Source organism: Diabrotica virgifera, chromosome 2 (assembly GCF_917563875.1).
Source record: "Diabrotica virgifera virgifera chromosome 2, PGI_DIABVI_V3a".
NCBI classification, from domain to species: domain Eukaryota; kingdom Metazoa; phylum Arthropoda; class Insecta; order Coleoptera; family Chrysomelidae; genus Diabrotica; species Diabrotica virgifera.
In genome coordinates, this window is record NC_065444.1 from 25159927 (window position 1) to 25168310 (window position 8384).

At 32.5% G+C, this 8384-nt stretch overlaps 1 protein-coding gene across 2 annotated transcripts in view; it reads right to left on the reverse strand.

The window, feature by feature from the left end:
• Positions 1–1019, reverse strand: part of LOC114326207 (LIM/homeobox protein Lhx5) — a 275094-nt gene extending 274075 nt beyond the window's left edge. For both annotated transcript variants that reach the window (XM_028274485.2, XM_028274484.2), the window contains exon 1: positions 702–1019. The gene's annotated coding sequence lies outside the window, so the exon portion shown is untranslated. The remainder of the gene's footprint in view (positions 1–701) is intronic.
• Positions 1020–8384: the final 7365 nt, after the last annotated feature.

Here is an 8384-nt window from a genome sequence, read left to right on the forward strand (position 1 = left end):
ACTAAGATTTGCAACAAATTAGATGAAAAGTTGTCAAGAACAAGAGAAAAAATAAGGTAGTTAACATAGAATAATAAAATAATAAAGCAATCTTAGGTTAGAAGATTGAAAGAACATACAGCAAGATACATGACACGAATAGGCGCATTAATACAAAAAATTGGTAAGAGATGTGGAAAAATGTAATGCACAGAATAATTAGAGATATAAAATCATAATAACAATGAAAGCTGTTAAATTGCTAGACAAATGTCACCTTGTTTATGAAAGTTATTGTCTCATGTTCTGTTGAGTCAACATTTTCTATCAACTGATAGATATACCAATGCCAATAGGTAATATCATAATTTAATTTATTATAATTTTAACATAAAACTACTCTATCATATATTTAAATGCGGCTGTCACTATACCAAAAATACAGTAAAGCAACTTGTCATTCATCCAAAGTTTATAAGCAAAGACTCATTAATTTTTTAAAAAGAATTAATTTCTTATACCTAATAGGTATACCTACTTATTGGCATAGGTACCGCAGAGAAAGGTACTAATCCTTAAAAGTTTTTGAAAAGAAAATCCCTAATAAGTACCTAAATGTAAATTTAACAATAGTTAGTTTTATTGTTGCAGAATAGTCACTAAAGCTTATTCTTTTGGGACTACTAGTGTGTGTATTTTAAGTAAAAAAAATTAGAACTAACCTATATTGTGGGTTGAATGTAAGTAACCAGAGTTGGGCCCGATAGGCACATGGGCCAACCCGGCCCTTAACGTGAGGGTCCCCACAGGGGCAATTGCGGGACCTCCTTCAAGGTACGCCGCCAGATTGGCAAAATTTTCACTTCCACACACTAAAGCACTGAGAGATCCGTACACTCTATGCACCCGATTCAGTCCCCTTGATTCCCGATCGCGGCGCGACGAAAGATCCGTTCCGACAACGTTGAAGAACAAATTTTTAAACGTCCTGTGTTGGGTATAGTGTCAACGTTGTCAGTTGTTGGCATAGACTGCCTTCCTGTTGTTGTAAATCGAGTTGCCCCTACTTTCTATCGATTTCCAGTCCCCTCCACTTGAAATTTTGACAGCGAGCCAATGGGAAGCGGTGGCCACGCCTCCCGCTAAGCCCCTCCTTTACCTGGTAGCCATCAATTGTGATCTTTATCGTTGCGATATTGCTGAGATGTCTCTTATGTTCGCTGGTAGAAAAGTTGAAAGTCGCTTGGTGTGATCTCAGCGACAGACTACTGTTTTGCATTTTTTTGATGTTAAGTCTCACCACAGTCTGAGATGTGCATATTCTGATGACGGGGATTTTTATTACGAGAGACTTACGGCAAAGAGAAGAGGATTTTTTCACTTCTAATCGGTTTTCTTCTAGTTGACACCAATAAAATAGATTTTTTAAATAAAAATATCATTTATACGAGATAAATTATCACATAGATACCTATTGATTAAGGGGATAGGCGCAAAATTTCGACTTCAATGCTTTTTAAATGCATTCATTTTTTTGGAATCCTGAAAAAACTAATAAGTATTTTTGAAAAATTAACGCGCAGAATGAAAGATTACGTTATTACCGAGGGCCGAAAGTCCCTGAAAATTTCTATATTGTTTATGTTAATTAGTCACAGGGGTGAAAAAAAATTTAGTGTGATTTTTAATTTCAAATACATATCTTATTCAAAAGAAACTTTTTGTTTATTCTAAGGGATTTTCGGCCCTCGGAAATAATGGATACGGCATATTGGATATGCCTATTTTGTGTTAAAATTTTTCAAAAATATTTATACCAGTTTTCTCAGGATTTGAAAAAAAAATGGCGTTTAAAAAACATTGGGACTGAAATTTTGCGCCTATGCCCTCAAAAATTATGTAATTTGACTTATACGTAGGTATGTACGGGGTCCCCGTATGGGTTGATGGCGCCTGTGTGCAAAAAAGGATTTTGGCGCCCCTTAAGCATTTTAGTTCATGTTTATTTATTTATTTTTTAGACGGTAGGTCGATAGGTGCTTGAAATAAAACAAAAAACTGAAGTTTAGAAGTCATAATGAGTTTTCCCCGAAAGAGCTTCATTTTTTTGGTTATTTCACGTTGAAATATTCGATTTGGAATTTGACGAATAAGAACGTTTTTCTTATCAGCTCCAATTTTGCTTTCACTAGGTCTATAGACTTCATGAATTCACCATTTTTTCGTTTTTTTTTTATAATCTACATTTTTCATAAAAATATTTTTCGATAAAATACTTAATTTTTGAGTTATTTACGAAAAACCGTCTAAAAACATATTTTTTTGTCGAGAAATAAAAATTTTTTCTCGCAAATAACTCACCAAATAACTTTTAAACCTATATTTTTTCACCACCGAGAAGGGGTTTTATTCACCTCCCAAGCAAAAGTCCAACGACAAAGTCCAACTTTGAAGTGGAGGATAAGGGTAGATCCTACATCCAAATTTTCGTGCAATTTGTTGGTCACCCTGAAAATTACACGGTATCGCCGTATTTCGCATCCATTTACTGGGCTATAGGTAGGTATGTACAATAGAAAAATAAAAAATAGCTATTGTAGTAGCGATATTTTCTGAGACATTGCTGTTGCAAATTCATCAATTACATCTCTTAACATTTAATACAATCAAAAATTTCTTGTTCAATTGCTAATCTTGCTAGCCCAGGCAATCGTCTTGAAGCATTGTCCAAATGATTTTTAACTTTGAAAAATATCTCTCGTCAGCAGCTAAAGATACAGGTAATGTCAAAAGAATTCTTAGTGAAATGCGTACGTTTGGAAGGTTGAAGATTAAATTGTTTTCAAATATATATTGTAAAATACTTAAGGGGTCAGTATCATCAGGCAATGAAAATAATTTTTTAATTGCATTAAACAAATCATTGGAGTCTATACCTATCCTCTTATTATCCTGATCTGTCAGTCATTCTTCAAGAACAAACGACGTTTTAAAAGATCGCTGTCACTTAATTTAAATATGTTTCGTGTGTATTTATACCTAATCCTATTTAATTTCTCAACTTTTGTTTTAAAATTAATTTTTATTTTTTTTTGCAAATTATTTTTCAATTTTTGATCCTGGGGTTTGGCGCCCCTAAAGGATGTCGCCCGTGTGCATTGCACACTTTAATGGTAGCGGGGGCCCTGGGTATGTACTTTGTACAATTTTATTGAATAAATGATTTTTATTGAATAAATGATTTGATAGACATTTCTATTGTTCTTTAAGATTTAAGATCAATTTATAATTTATGTCAAAACATATAATACAGATAAAGAGATCCCTATATCTATAAATAGGCAAATAAAATATACATAGGCATTTGACAAATTCTGATATAAATCAACAAATATTAGGGAATAATGAATAATCACAAAAATATAAAAAACATATATTCGGTATCTAAATACACAAGATGCAATTTACCGATTAATATAGGTACGCAAATACCTACCTAAGATAAACAAAATATTAATCGTGATGATTATACATAAATATTATCACTGCTTTTCTAATAAAGAAAGAAAACTAATTAAATTAGATACCTACTGAAGATATAGGTACCTACCTAAGTATCAAGTTGCTCTGGGTCCCATCACATGTTGGGATAGCAGCTTCAGGAGTCAGGAGTTAAAAAATACGATTAGACCGTTTTTGCTCAATCAATATCTCCGTCATTTTCAACTTTTAGACAAAAAGTGTGAACACGGTTAAAAATGGTGGAGATATTGAGCAACATCCTCCATCTTGGTTTTCCTTTAAAATCAAGATGGCGCTTAACATAACAAATAGTGCGGCCGATATGTGAAACAATTGCACATTTAATGATACAAGCATATAATTTGCACCACATATACTACACATATAAAGGTTCAAATTTATATATGAGGCCATCTCAGATTTTGTCTTTTACAAAAATGGCGGGCGTTCAAAATGGCGGCTATACTTATGTGTTTAATAGTACCATAACTTTTGAACGAAAAGTCCGATTTCAACCAAATTTGGTATATAGGTTTTCGTTTTGATTTACAAGAGGGATATGGTGAACCGGAAGAATCGGTTTACCAGAAGTTGTGTTTTTACTGGTTGTTTATGTAAAAATATGTTTTTTTTTTCAATTTTTTCCCTCTCTATATATATATATATATATATGTTTAAAAACATAAGATGTAGATCTTTGAAACACACTCAGTGAACCAAAGATCCAAGGTTATTGGTTTAACGACCACTCGTACGAAATCAAATAGATGAAATAGAGAATGTGGAAAAATCCCCTTACGAACAATTCACACATCCACCATTTGGTGGATGTGTGAATTGTTCGTAAGGGGATTTTTCCACATTCTCTATTTCATCTATTTTATATATATATATATATATATATATATATATATATATATATATATATTTACTCCCAGCGTATGAAGTGAGCCACATATCAAAAGAAACTGCGGTTGAAGTGAGGTCCTGTACAAAGTGAGGTCCAGTATACGGACCTCACTTAGTCAATCAATGTAAGACTTTTTCGTAGACATGTACTGATAGCAAACACTGTTTTTTTACAGAAAAAAGTGGGACCTCACTTTGTATGGTCCACATCAATTTTTAGTTCAGAGATTTTCCGCATAGAGGCGCTGACTTTGGCGTATATTTTCTAACCATGTATATTCTATGCCCTGTTGAATAACTTACGATACACATAGTGAGGACCATACAACTGGCAACATCTGTTCAACCAATCTTTAAAACAGTGGATCGTCGCATAAATTCAAACAGTACAAAAATGTTTAATACTTTAATCCTTTTTGAGAGCGTAGGCGCAAAATTTCGGTTGAGTTCTTTTTAAACGCATTTATTTTTTTCGAATCCTGAGATAACTAATAGGTATTTTTTAAAAATTTAAACTCAAAATAGAAGACTCCATTATTCCCGAGGGCAGATAGTCCCTTATAATGAAAAAAAGTTTCTTTTGAATGATATATTTAAAATTAAAAATCAGACTGTTTTTTCACCCCTGTGACTTATTAAAATAAATATTATAGAAGTTCTCAACGACTTTCGACCATGGATAATACAGTAATATTTCTTTCTGCGTTTAAATTTTTCAAAAATACTTAAGGTTTTCTCAGTATTCGAAAAAAATGAACGCGTTTAAAAATAATTCGAGCGAAATTTTTGAGCATATGCTCTCAGAAAGGCTTAAAATAATATAAATTTTTGTAATCAGTATTTCAATAGTTATTTATGATATAATTGTTAAAAGTACACGTTTAAGGCACGCATGTGAAAGTTTGCAGAATGAGCGACAGCGAGTTCTGCAATTCACATGAGTGCCTTAAAAATGTACTTTTTAACACGCATATCATACAATATTTTTTCTACAAACGTAATTATAGGACAATATCTATAAAAACTACTAAAATTTTTTATTTCATTAGTAGTTCCAAAATGACACAAAATCTAGGCATCTGATAAAAAAGTTTATTTGAAGAAAGTGTATTTTTTTGTTCTTCTTAATGGCGGTACAGACTCGTTTTTTTAATATTGTATTTATTTACAGAGTAATTTCCACATATTAATATATTTTTCAAATTGGACTCTGTACCGCCATTCTTTATTATATTACAAATACGTGTGCCAAATATCTCGAAAAAATATTCAAAATTACAGCCTCAATCTTGGAACGCGTTTTGGCTACCTGTTGATCGCTACTGTATCACCTTAAAAATAAATTCGATAAACCAATTCATCATTTATTGCCATCAAAAAATTTCAGTAGGTAGTATTTTTTAACACGTTTGTATAATACCTTTCATTTCCTAAGAATTATGTATTATTTAAAAATTACATAATGGAGATTCCTAATCGTATTTCGGTATTCACATTTCATACAAGAGTCTCAAAGTACTCAAGTACATATAAACAATTTTTAGATGATTTTGGGAATATCGATTTCAAGCAGATCACTTACCTTTTTATGTAAATATTCATGTGTTTCATAAAAGCTGATGTGACACTTTCGTCCAGTTCTTTATTAGTAAATAAAAGTTGAATTATGGTTGTTTGGGTTAATAATTACTTCGCATATTATTTATAATACATATAGTAGGGGAGCAAAGTATGCTAAATGTGCAGTCACTCGAGCGCTTAGGGGACCTATTGGGTTGTGATTATTAGGTTCTAAAACCAAAAAAGTTAAGTAAAATTTTCCATTTTAGTGGGGACTTTCCATATTTTAATTTAATTTTCCATTTCCAACACCCGTTTTCTCCGATTATAGCGCCACCTATCCATAATTAGAAAAAATGTTTCGAATAAAAGTTGCTTATTTTTACGCAAAGAATCCAAATCTGTAATAAAAAATAGGGGTTCCTATTTAAGAATTTAAAGTAACCCCCCCCCCTCCGTGGGGGTCGTGTTTGGTACCATTCGATAGATTTCAGAAAAAATATTCAGAAATTGTAGTGTATTACCTATAAGAAATTACCGTTAAGCCGGGTCCAGACTATGTAACAAAACATGTTAAATAACAAAGTTTTGTAACTTGTTACAAAATTTTAAATAAAAGAGTTTTAAAACACAGTGTTGTATAACATTTTTCTGGTTATATAGCATGTTTTATGTTATCCAACAGATGTCGGTAAACATCAAAGAAAGTTATAAAACCGCACCGCGACTGATCTACACCTAAAAACATGTTATTGAAACATTTCTCTGGCATAGTACGCGAGCAGCAACCGTTGGAGTCATATCGCCTTGTTCATTTTGGAGTGATTGTGCTAGATTTTTCTTTGCTCTGTTCACGTAGGGTTATTTACGCGATGAAATTGTCGAAAGAACTGACTACTCATTTAATTGAGCTATTTCGTAAGTAACGAGTATTATGGGATTGCTGTGGGATGAGCTACATTTATTGATTAAAAAAAAAAAAACAAATAAAAAACACGATGAATAGACTGAAATAGAAGTAAAAATAGATACAGAAACTATAATTAAAACTAATGCACGTACGCCTATAACTCAAGCCAACAATTGAAAAGCAATACGCGGAACCTTAACAGCAAATCGGTGCAAATCAACTCTAAATTTGACATAAATAATATTCTCTACAGAGCAGAGTGTTCAGACATAAAACTTTAACATTCACTTCATTCGCTACACAGATGCAGACTGCTTCATCAGCTACTCACACAGGCACTCAATCATACAATATATCTGAGCCTTTCTATTCCGTCCACTACATCTACATCCGCTACTTCTCCAGCTACACCAATTCAAACAGACAGTGACACTCAATCATGAACAGGTGAAGAAGATAATACTGAGGAATTAAATTTTACAGAAATGTTATACTTCCTCTCTGAAACAATGATTAAAAAGTTTAAAAAATATACTTTGCTAATAATATAACTGTTAATCTTTCTCTTACTGGAATTGCATCTCGAAATGTCTTTCCTGCCTATTTTATGGCCGATTTCATTTATAAGAAATTCAAAATCAGAACTTTCTATTCTCAAGAAGCTTTTAAAACTGCCATCACATTTAATGTGTCCTGTCGATGGGTCTATGTTATCTCTTTCCAGATCAGCTAAAAGAGCTGTACCACTACCTATATTTTGCTCGAGCTGCTAATGAAGGACACACCCAAAATATTAATTTAACACGCCGGTGTCGCCTCCACAATATTATACAAGCTGCTGTTGCTATGAAGAGATCCTCCATACTTATATGACGCAATTTTATATACTACCTAACCTACCAGCTATCCATCTAAAATGCTGCAAAATTTATGCGCATGTTGTTGTTTTGTTTTTTGTTATATAGTCTGGATACTCATGCTATATATAACAAGTTACATAACAAAGTTGTACAACTTTGTTGTACAACTTTGTTATTAGCATGTTTTGTTACATAGTCTAGACCCGGCTTTAAAAGTTCCCCGTTTCAGGAAAAAATATTGTCTAAGAGTGACTAGTGACCTAGTGGGTAGACCTCGGATAAACTCGTATTCGTAAAGCAGAGGTTTAGATTTCAAATCCGGGGTGTGGATCTCCGATTTTTTTTATTTATTGTTACTGCATTTATGTCTATAGACAATGTTGCAATCTATTATGAGCACAATAAAAAAATATAGTAATAAAATAATAAATAAATATTCCAAAAAAAAAACAAGAAAAAAAATACAATCACTGGAAGCGAAACTAAACAATACGGAAGAAATATAACCACTGGATTCGGAACTGGATATGGAACTGGATAATATTAGAAAACTGATATTATAATATGTAAGCACTACGAGCCTAGTAGGCCCATGGCTTGATGTACTATTCTTTTCCACTCCCTTTTGTCAGTCGCTTTTCTTT